Below are 12,221 nucleotides of genomic sequence, written 5' to 3' on the forward strand. Positions count from 1 at the left end.
TTATGTTGGAAGTAGATATTGCTCCTTAACCCTAAGAAAATGAAGATCAAAATAAGGAAAGTCATAACAAAAATATCAAACTCCAAATTGCAAGGGGGTCAAATCAAATGGGGAACCATTTGTTTGTTTTTTTTTTTCAGAAAGTCTCTTTTGTTGGAAAAATTGTTCAGAAAAAGGTTGAGTGATGCAATATGCTTACTAAATTTGATAAGCTCAAGCTATTTGTGAATAAGTCTAGGGAAAGAGGGATGTCCCTCCCAAACAGAACTGTCATTGTAGTTACTGGCACATGGAACTGATTGGACTCCAATTGTTAAGAAGGTAGATAAGTTACTGAGAGAGTCATACTGCCTAAAGAACCATAACTTACACTGAAAGAGATTGCAACTGTCTAAGACTTAAAACAAGCTTTCTCTGAAAAGGAATATGGATGGGAAGGTTATTCAGTCCTCAGGAGGATATAGTTTTCTACTTTGAACATCAGATGTGGCCAGAAATGGCAATAGAGGGTAAAATCTGTGAAAGACATGCAAAGAGTCACAGAAAACATTAGGCTGAGAAAACACTGCTCCCGCAGAGCAGAATCAGAGAATATTCAAAGAACATTCCTCACCACGAGGGTAAGGGTATCTCAAAAGTTTGCCCAATGGTGGTTTCAGGATTGCTATAGATTACTACCTGCTGTGTGTCTTACACCCCCCGCAACTTTTTTTTTGAGTGGGGGAGAGGGACAAAAGGAGAAAGAGAGAGAAAGAATCTCAGACACGCACAGAGCCTCACCCAGCACTCTATCCCACATGAGATCATGAACCAAGCTGAAGTCAAGAGTCCTATGCTCAACTGACTGAGCCACCCAGGCATCTTCCCCTTTCTAAATGTGTTATTGATTGCAGTTTTCCAGCATATGTTGTACCATTATATATTGGGGTGTGAGGGCCAATGACATATATATCTGGATCAAGAAAAGTCATATCTGGTCTTGCTATAGAGAATTTCACATATCACCTCCATGCAAACACCAACATATATCACTTTCAGATTGTCATTATGATGAGTTAGTGCTTAAGACTTGTTTACTTTGAGAGGTGAGTAAGCCTATATTATACGCAGAAAGAAGAGTGAATCAGATATTTGGTGATCACAAGGGTAAATTTTGGTGGTCATAAAGTGTTCAGCAAACCCTTCTGGCATCTTCTCCTTTAAGGTACTTACCAAGAATGCCCTTTTTGGCCCACTTCTAAGCGGATGTAGCCATGTAACCAGATATGGATTTTGAGTTGTGAGTGGAAAAGCTGATATTTAATCTCATTTAGCTCTGAAATGGTGACCAGTAAAATTTGAGATGATGGCCATAAGTCAAAGATGAGTATGTGGAACAGAGTGTCTGGCTATACTTCAATGGGGATGAAAGGCAGCAAGAAATATGCATTTGTGGTTTTCAAGTCACAGAGGTTTTTGGAGCATGTTTGTTATGGAGTTATTTGACCTATGCTGACAGAGCATACCTTTTCTAAGTTAATAGGATGAGATGTTTCTTTCTTATATATACATATATGAAGTGTATATATATATATATATATATACACACATATATATACGTGTATATATATGTATATATGTATATGTATATATGTATATATATATGTATATGTATGTATATGTATATACATATATACATGTATGTATATGTATATACATACATATTTTAAAAACCCTAAAATGGATTATATGCATGACAACAAAGTATTTTAAGGACCTCCCATTAAGAAAGAGAAAGTATGTTTTTATCAAGACAATACAAATCTAAACAAAAAAGTCAGTATCACATATAAACTTATTTAAATATGAAGAATCCATTATTAATACCCTATATTTCAGTACCATGTGAGTGAAAGCTGTAAATAACGTCACACAGATAACAAATTTGTCATATTGAACCTCTGAAAGGATATCATATAAGACTGAGGCTTCTGATTGCTTCCATTCTGCCTCAATTTTTAGAACTAACCTAAGTTAATCTGAGAATTAAGCCAGTATATGTTTTTTAAAATATATATCTGAGGGGTGCCTGGATGGCTCAGTCAGTTGAGCATCCAACTCTTGGTTTCAGCTCAGGTCATGATCTCACAGTTTTGTGAGTTCAAGCCCCGTGTCAGGTTCTGCAATGGCAGCAAGGAGCCTGCTTGGGATTCTCTTATCCTCTCTCTCTTCCCCTCCCTTTCTCTCTGTCTCTCTGTCCCTCTCTCCCTTTCAAAATAAATAAGCACTTAAAAATAATAAAGAATAAAATATATTCTTTTTTGCTGCTTTTGCCAGAGCCAGGCTGACAAGAATGCTATCTCTAGAAGACAGTTATGTACCTGATTCTCTTTGAAAGTTAGGAATGTATAAATTGCCCAATATTTCTCTCATGTCTCAATAGAGCCAAAAACTCTATAAATATTGTTGATGGTTCGAAGAAAATCTTCATATCAAGATACATTCTTTAGCATTGAAACGTCCAAAGATCACTGAATTCAAGGCCTTCAAATCCAGAGATATTTCACAACAAGTTTTGTTCCTAGTTTTTGCTTTTGCTTTTTCCAGTATTTTCCCATAACCAAAGAAGATAACAGAAGTAGAATCTTAAAAACTTTTCACACCTGTACAACTAGATGTGTGATTCCAAAATCAATCTAGTAAGCATTTTAAGGGGCATTGGTGGAAAAGAGACACAGAGATGTGCTGAAAAAATAAAAGAGAAAAGAAAAACATAGCCACATAGCAAACTCATAATGTAAATATAATGGAGGGCAAGATGCCACTGATTGGATGCACTTTACTCTGCATATCTGCACTACAAGAAAAAATCATTAAATTATCCTAAATATGTATTTCTTGCCTTTGTTGTTCCTTCTTCTCTCAGTCCATTTAAGGATCCAAAAATGAGGTTTTCATCTCTTAACAGTAATATAAAATACCTCATCTGTCTCAGAAATGACTTGCCTGTCTGAGATGGCCACCCCACTGCCTCCAGAATGCAGATAAAGTTCAAGAATATTAATAATTACTCAACCTAAAGTGTGAGTCCTACTTGTGATAGAAAAACAAGAACGCATACATGAGATCTGTTATTAGTGGCTCCTTTCCCTGCTGGCCTACTTTTAGTGCCACCATGACTAATATCAGCAACACATCAATAAAGAAAAAAATAAAGAAATAGAAACTTGAGAGTCTTTCCAGCCATGGCCTACAGCCACCGTTCTGCTCCAACACAGGTGCTGCACCAACCTTGACCTCTCCATGTTTTCCCCAGGTAAATCTTGATTTTTCTGGGTAGTTCCACTTTTTATTCCAAATTGCGATCCCCACGGGCCCCTTTATTTTCAAAAGCCAATCTGTTTGTATGAGGTTGGTCCATCATGCAAAGTCAGTTCAAGAGATTTTCCTTCATTACTCTATATTCTTCCTTTTCCCCCTATTTCCACACTGAAAAAAAAAAAAAAAAAAAAACAATGTTTATTAAAAATCACATAGATTAGGCTTGGGGCGCCTGAGTGGCGCAGTCGGTTAAGTGTCCGACTTCAGCCAGGTCACGATCTCACGGTCCGTGAGTTCGAGCCACGCGTCAGGCTCTGGGCTGATGGCTCAGAGCCTGGAGCCTGTTTCCGACTCTGTGTCTCCCTCTCTCTCTGCCCCTCCCCCATTCATGCTCTGTCTCTCTCTGTCCCAAAAATAATAAACGTTGAAAAAAAAAATCACATAGATTAGGCTCTTATATGGCCTCCTCAGCCTTTCTTTGATTGTATCTCGCTTTTTTTCGCAAAAGAAATAAACATGATAACTGTGTTTGCAGCCGCAGCCACGCCCCCTCGCTTGCTAATGCCAGCACTGCCTCTAGGTCGCTGAGCTCCAGCCGAAGAAGGGGGTAAAGGAAGGATGTCTCAATACCAGGGCTCCTACAGAGCTGACTGCCCTCAAATCGACCAGTGGTAAAGCACCGAGGAAGCAGCTGACTACAAGAGGCGCTCACACGAGTGCGCCCTCTACTGGAGGAGTGAAGAAACCTCATCCTTACAGGCCTGGTACCGGGGCACCCCGCAAAATTCGACCTTGTCAGAAGTCCCCTGAACTTCTGATCCTGATCCTCAAACTTCCTTTCCAGCATCTGCTGTGAGAAATTGCTCGGGACTTCAAAACACATCTGGGCCTCCAGAGCTCAGCTGTTGGTGCTTTGCAGGAGGCAAGCAAGGCCTATCTGGCAGGCCTCTTTGAAGACACCAACCTGTGTCACGTGCCAAACGAGTAACAATTACGTCCAAAGATATCCAACTAGCACACCCCGTGTGTGGAGAATGTGCTTAAGAAACCACCCTGATGGAAAACATTTCATTCTAAAAAAAAAAAAAAGAAAAAAGAAAAAAAAAATCTCTTCTTCCTGTTATTGGTGGTTCTGAAAGTTAGATATCCCCCCCCCCCCCCCCGCCATCCCCACCATGGGGTCAAAAGTACCTAAGTATATCATTGCAAATAGAAAACTGGGGGACAGAAATCAGGCATTGGCAGTGTCTCCATTTTCATTTGTATGTGAATTTTTAATATAAATGCGTGCATGAATGCACGTCAAAATGTTTCAGTGAACACGTTTCAGCAGTTCAACCTTATAACAATTATAAATAAACCTGTTAAGTTTTTTGGACAATGCCAGCACATGGATTTTTTTTAAAACAAGTAAATTTCTTATTGACAACTAAATGGTGTTTGCAGCATTTTTATCATACGGTAGATTCCATCCATTCACTCTACTTTTCTAACTGAATTGTCCTACATGCAAGGATCTGTTTTTAATGCTGTCTTCTGTGCTGTTCCTGTAAGTTTGCTATTAAAATGCATTAAACTATAAAATAAAACAAAACAAAAAACCGTAAGTCCAAGAAATTTACATTTTTATAAAGGTCTCCCTCTAGTCCTCTCTATTTCCCTAACGCTCAGGTTTGAAAAATAAAAACTCCTATTGAAGCACACAAATCTATGGACATAACTTTACTTTCATGATTACAGCCAACCCAATAAATACTTGGTCAATTCTTCTGCTGAAACAGTTAAAAATGCTGGATTATCATACATTTAAAAATTGTTTAATTTTATCGGTAGCCAGGAAATTGAAATCTTAATGCCAAAATCTAAGTGAACTCACAGAGGTAAGTGAACCATAAAACCCTCTTTCACCTCAAGGCTGTTTACTCACTTATATTCTTCAGCTTTAGTTTCCGCAACCTTTTGGGAGAAAAGACACAGGTAATAAAACTTAGGTTTCTTCTTAGCGAGAACTCCCTAAGGTGATACATCATTAGCCTAAGAGTGAAATAGAAGGAAAATCCATCACTTGCCAGTACCTTCATCCTTCCACCTCTGCCTAAGAAGAGGAAAATTTACCTGTCTCCTGCACTTGTGCTCAAGATAGGGAGAAAGATGTAAATAAATGTAAAACAATAAAACAAAAAACAAAGAGAATTTTGCCCTGTGAGATGTTCTAACCATAAGCCAAGTTTGAAATCATATTCATCCTGGAGGGATGATGTGGAAGGAAAAAAAAATCATGCAAAATTCGGTTTAAAATTATCCCTGGATTGCCAATATCTCCAGGATTGGGATCCTGGGAGTAGGAAATAGAAATCATCTTGAGAAGAAGAAGAAACTACTTCACAATCAGGTACGAAACAACTCTTACTAGTAAAATTCCAGGGACTATAAACATATAATACATGCAAGTCCTATCAACACAGAATTTTATAACTAATAAAAACAAACAACACTTTTAATATGAGAAATAAGAGTAATGTGGGACATTTTCAGACAGGCGAACCCAAGCTGCTGTGAATGGATTTTATCAAAAGGAAATTCCATAGTGTATAATATAAGTAAAATGGCATTGGTTTCAAAAAGGTCTAAAATATTAGTTGATGAATAAGGATAACATAAGTACATGGCCGCCTGGATGGCTCAGTCGGTTAAGCATCCGACTTCGGCTCAGGTCATGATCTCATGGTCCATGAGTTCGAGCCCCGTGTCCGGCTCTGTGTTGACAGCTCGGAGCCTGGAGCCTGCTTGGGATTATGTGTCTCCCTCTCTCTCTGCCCCTCTCCTGTTCATGTTCTGTCTCTGTCTCAAAAATAAATAAACATTAAAAAAATTTTTTTAAAGGATAACGTAAGTACAAAGACATCCAATTAATTGAATAAATGATAATAATGCCTTGAGAGTTTATAAGCCATAATAGAAATAATTTATACTAACAAAATTTTATAAACTAGAGGAAAGATGATTAAATTGTTCCAACATTCCTAAAGTGTCTAGAAGAAGGATAGAATTTTTATAAACTTTAGAGTTCTGTATATTAAATTGTTTAAAATTTCTATAGTAACCACTAAAATAAAATGAGTAAATGGAGAAAAACGGTTTAAGGAAAAAAAAAAAAAAAAAACTTAAGTAATCAATCAATCAAAACAAAACAAAATGAGGGTAAGGAAGGGGAAAAGAAAAGAGATGAGTCAAATAACCAATGATATTAAATAATAATCCAGAATGACAAATACCAGATTGAAAAATTTCAAAGCTACAATATTAGTATACCACAGAGGATATGAAACAGTAAGACTACTTACCAACTAACATATATTTGTGAGTGTACATTGGTGTAACCACTTTGGAAACAATTTAGCATTAACTTATAAAATTGAATATGTAGAGAGCTTTTAAATAAACACGTCAAACCTAGGTTTATACTAGAATAGCCTTATATATATGCATCCCAAAACATATGTAATAATTGCACTGTTTGGTGGAAACATCCTGGATATAACCATCAAGGGTATAATCGATTGGGGTGCCTGGGTGGGTCAGTTGGTTAAGTGACTGACTTCAGCTCAGGTCATTATCTCGTGGTTCATGAGTTCAAGCCCCACATTGGGGTCTGTGCTGACAGCTCAGAGCCTGAAGTTTGCTTCAGAATCCCTGTTTCCCTCTCTCCCTGCCCTCCCCCCCCCATAATCGCTCTCTGTCTCTGTCTCTCAAAAAATGAACAAACGTTAAAAAATTTAAAAAAGAGTGTCATTGATGAATAAGGGGCTATAGAGTTAATCAAAATAATTCCATATCTGTAAAAATGAATTAATCAATGTTGCATTCAACTACATGGATGAACATTGGAAAGAGCATTGAGAGAAGAAGGCAAATGATTCTGTTTTTATGAAGTCCCCCAAACTTGTAAAATTATGTACTCTCTAGGGATACAAATCTAATTACGAAAATTCAAAAAATAAATACAAATTATAAACCAAAAATTCAGTTAATGCTTAATGCTAAAGTGGAAAGAGACCGGGATGGCAGATGTGAGGTGATTTCAGTGTTGCTTTTCTTTCTTCTTTGACATGGATCGTTATATTTTTATCTTTAAAGTATACTTCTACTTTATTAATATTTTTATATCTAATAATGAAAAAAAAGTAGAAATTCCTGTATAAAATAGAAGTTAGATGTGAGGTTTATGCTTTTAGTGCAAAGTCTTTCTTAGTAGACTCTGGGCCCCTGTTCATCCAGCCTCTCCCCAAAATGTTGTGAACATTTTTATATTAATCTTACCCTCCAACCTGTGTTTGTCAGCCTTCTTTTTTTTCTCTGTTATGTCATTGTATCTGTTATCCATTTAAGCATCTGTGTATTTATTGATAGTGACAGATATTCTAAGAACTCTTAAGCATGTGATGAAATGCATTTTTATTTTTGGAAATATATAAATATATATTAACAAAAGATTGATATTTTCCCCATGTGATACCACTGTTCTTACATGTTTTGATTTCCTCTATGAAGTTTTGATTTGGTGCTGAATATGGAATTAAAACTCAAAAACTGTCCATTGGCTTTCTTTTCTTTTTTCTTTCTTTCTTCCTTTCTTTCTTTCTTTCTTTCTTTCTTTCTTTCTCTTTCTTTCTTTTTTCTTTCTTTCTTTCTCTCTTCTTTATTTCTTTTTTTTTTTTTCAGAAACCTTTTTATCCCTTTGCTATAAATTTTGAGGTTTGGAGACTCAGGATTCCGCATGCACTAAAATTGTGGTTTAAACTTTAAAGTTTTGTTTAGAGATTTTTTTAATGTATGTTGTGGCTGTTCAATACATCCCACATCTTTCAACTTTTGTCTTGCAAAATGAAAGATTATCATTGTATACTGTATCATCTAGCATTTTGGTCTATTCATTTATCTTTATTCTCTTCTGACAGGCAAAAAAAAAACACAAAAATTAAAAAAAAAGAGCTTTAGGTTTATACTATCTTTTGGGCATGTAAAGAAGTTGAAGGGAAGCTAGAACACATCCAAAACTGTACCCTTAGGTCAATGTGAAACAAGTATAAAATGATTAATAACTGAATAGAGCTGTTTTTAAAGGCAGACACTCTTTTGTTTTGTTGGCCTTTAGTCCAAACAAAAATAAAACATTCCAACAGAATGTAATCTATACACTCTGGATGCCAATGTTTTGTTGGCAGAGTTGTTTCTTTTCATGTTTTGACTATTTTATAAAATCTCCAAGTAAGTGTTAAATCTTGGTTTTATATCTTTATATACAAAGGCCTTCTGTACCTCATAAGTGGTTTTAAAATCCATTTGATGAAAATACTGTGGCAGATACTCATGTATTACAGTGCTACGGTTGATTGGTCTCCATCAAAATATTAAGGAAGACACTTTTGCTTACAATAAAACAGGACTGATAGAAGCTGAGTATTAACCTAAATTTATCTCAATCTTGGAACACTGAGAGAATCCACATGACAGAAAACTAACATCTCAAATGCTTGTCTAAGAATTATGTTGCCAAAGAGAAGAGCACAGTCCAGTGCGACAAAGACTTAAGGAAGATCAATGATGGAAGAGAGGAGAAAACACATTCAACAAATGGAAAAACTTAAAGAAAATACTTAATGTTAACTATCTGAACAGGTTTTCAGTCAGAAAGACAAAGGAATTACCTCCCTAAAATAATAAATGCATATTATGACACAAGAACAAAAAGTATAATAAAAGAAAAGATATTAATATAATCATAAAGAGTTCTTGAAAATATGGTATGATTATTAAGATAAATTAAAAATATGGATATCATTATGGACATCATTAATGACAGAATTAGTGACCACATAAATGATCAGCCCGAGGAATTCTCCCAGAATGCACTGCAAAAACATGTACAGATAAAAATGAGAGACATACAACAAGTCAGAGTCCCAACATTTATCTAATAGGATTTTCAGAGGGAAAATAAAACATATGGGGGAAAGATTGATAATTAAGAATTTTGTAGAACTAAAATATCCAAGGCTAACATATGAAAAAAGTCAGTGAGTGTTAAATAAAAATGTCAGAAATGGGGAAAAAAAGAAAAAAAATACATTGACATACTATACTGTATCTTAAAAACATTGAGACTAACAATAAAATTCTAATAGCTATAAGAGTTAAAGGCAGATTATCAACAATGTAATGAAAATGAGACATCATTTTCATCAGCAATATTTGATATAAGGAATAATGAGAAAAGAGTTTCAAAGTGCCACATAAAAATTCTTTACACATAATACTCCATATCTACAAAAAATTATCACTCAAGAACAAAGAGGTAATATGAACATTTTTAGACTAATAAAAATAAGAATATTTATGGATAAATCATCCTTTAAAGACCTATTTGACAAAAGCTATTATGGCAAAAAGAAAAATAAAACAAAATAGAGTAAATGTGAAAATAATCTACATTTTAATTCTAAATTAAATAATATATTACATATATCAATTATATATGTATAGATTTATAATTGATATCAATATATATTGATGGATGACAGAAAGATATAAAATTATTCATTGCCTTCTAAGAGAAAGGATACAAAATCTGATTAATTCCAGAATATTTTAAGAAATAAAAGCTTGTATGTATTAAAAATATGAGCAGTTCCTGGATGAATAGATATGGGACCTAGAATTTTCTAATCAAGTAAAAATCTTAGGGAAAAAGACAAAAAAACACCAAATATGGTAAATATACATTTTTTATGGAAAGCTACCAAAATATATTCATTCAAGAAGTGGTGAGGACTGGTATCCTTTTGCAACTTAAAACAATCCTGATCACAAGCAGAGAATAATTCTATTTAAAAAAAATTAGAGACTGTTAGTCTCTAAAGAATATGAGTGTAGTTACAAAGAACATGTTTCTCTATATTATTTTACCAATTCACGATTGAGGGAAATGCTACACTCTATTGAATGTTTAACAAGATACTCATTTTTTTCCACTTGACAAATTAAAAACAAAAAAGCTAAAAACAACCTTAAATATGGTCATTACTATCCACAGCAGGAGCATTATAGGTTTTTTAAAACAAATACTTAGAAATTAATAGCTGGAAGATAGAAATTTAAAAATTGTTCTTTATTTGTAAACCAGAACTAATGTTGTGAAAAACTACATGCATACCACCAGTGTGCTTACTTATAAGAATATTATCCGTGATTTGTGTGTACCTAAAACCCCAAGGTACAAATTTTCAGTATGAAAAATGGAAATCCCTCAGCCTGAGTAAACACAACCCATTGAACTACAGTTTCTCAGGACATGGAGAACTTCACAGAATGAACCGATCTGTCTTAAAACCTACGATAGGTTTTCATTCCATCTGAAATAATGCCTTGAACTTGGCATTTCTTATTCTCCTATGGTTAGTTAAGCTAACTGAACCACTGCAGAGCCATTTTAATCTTAGTGTTTCTCCTAAGAGTGACATCATCATTGGTTATTTTCGTAATTCTCATTTTCTGCCATATTATGTGAAAAGTATATTCTAAATTGCAAAACTTTATATATCAAATCTAATGGTAGATAATCATTTGGGGGGATATAATTCCTTTCATTCCTGCCAACACAATTTTTAACAACTTTATTCAGATAGAATTCACATAACATGCAACTAACTCATCCATTAAAGTGTACAATTCAGTGGATTTAGTACATTCACAGAGCTGTGCGTCGGTTACTATGATCAGTGTAAAACATTTCCTTTACCCTCCCTAAAAACTCCACCTATGCTTAGCTATCACTCGACCCTCAACCCCCACCTCTTCCTCACTTCTAGGCAATCACTAACCTATTTTCTGTCTCTATATATTTTTCTATCATGGACATTTCATATAAACAGAATTATACAATACGTGGTTCTTTGTGACTGGCTTTTTCAGGAAGAATAGTATTTTTAAGGTTCATCCATGTTGTAGCATGTATTACTACTTCATTTCTTTTTGAGTAATTGAGAATTGAGTAATTCTGCTGTCAATATCCATGTGTAAGTTTTGCTGAAACATGTTTTGATTTCTCTTGGGCATGTATATGCCTACCAGTGAAATTTGGGTCATACAGTTTAACCATTTGAAGAACTGGCAGAATGAGTTCTCACATGGCTGACGCATTTTACATTCCCTTTGGTAGTGTTTGAGATCCAATTTCTCTGCATCTTTGCCGACACGTGTAATTATCAGTCTTTTGGATTATAGCTTTCAAAAGTATTGAAGTATTTGTCATTGTGGCTTGGATTTGCATTTCTTTGATGCCTAATGATGTTGAATATCTTTTCACATGCTTTTTAACCATTTGTGTATCTTCTTTAGAAAAATATCTAATTCAGATATTTTGTCCACTTTTAATTGAATTATTTCCTTTTTAGTTATTGAGTTTTAATATGTCTTTATATATCCTAGATATAGGCATAAGCATTTATATGCTATCCCCAATTTCTCAAATCTCAAGAACTCATTTAAAAGTGAATCTTGGGGGGCGCCTGGGTGGCGCACTCGGTTAAGCATCCGACTTCAGCCAGGTCACGATCTCGCGGTCCGTGAGTTCGAGCCCCGCGTCAGGCTCCGGGCTGATGGCTCAGAGCCTGGAGCCTGTTTCCGATTCTGTGTCTCCCTCTCTCTCTGCCCCTCCCCCGTTCATACTCTGTCTCTCTCTGTCCCAAAAATAAATAAAAAACGTTGAAAAAAAATTTAAAAAAATTAAAAAAAAAGTGAATCTTGGGTTTACTTTTTTGACAACAGGCACAAACTTCTCCATAATCCGCATCCTGATACACATATTTTAATGAATACATATTGACTTATTCATCCTTCCCAGAATATATTGTGAAATTATT

General features: G+C 34.9%; 1 pseudogene; it reads left to right on the forward strand.

Moving 5' to 3' along the window:
• The first annotated feature begins 527 nt into the window (after positions 1-527).
• On the forward strand, positions 528-4,344 carry LOC123385160 (annotated as a pseudogene).
• The last annotated feature ends 7,877 nt before the right edge of the window (positions 4,345-12,221 follow it).

This window comes from Felis catus, chromosome B1 (genome assembly GCF_018350175.1).
Source record: "Felis catus isolate Fca126 chromosome B1, F.catus_Fca126_mat1.0, whole genome shotgun sequence".
NCBI classification, from domain to species: domain Eukaryota; kingdom Metazoa; phylum Chordata; class Mammalia; order Carnivora; family Felidae; genus Felis; species Felis catus.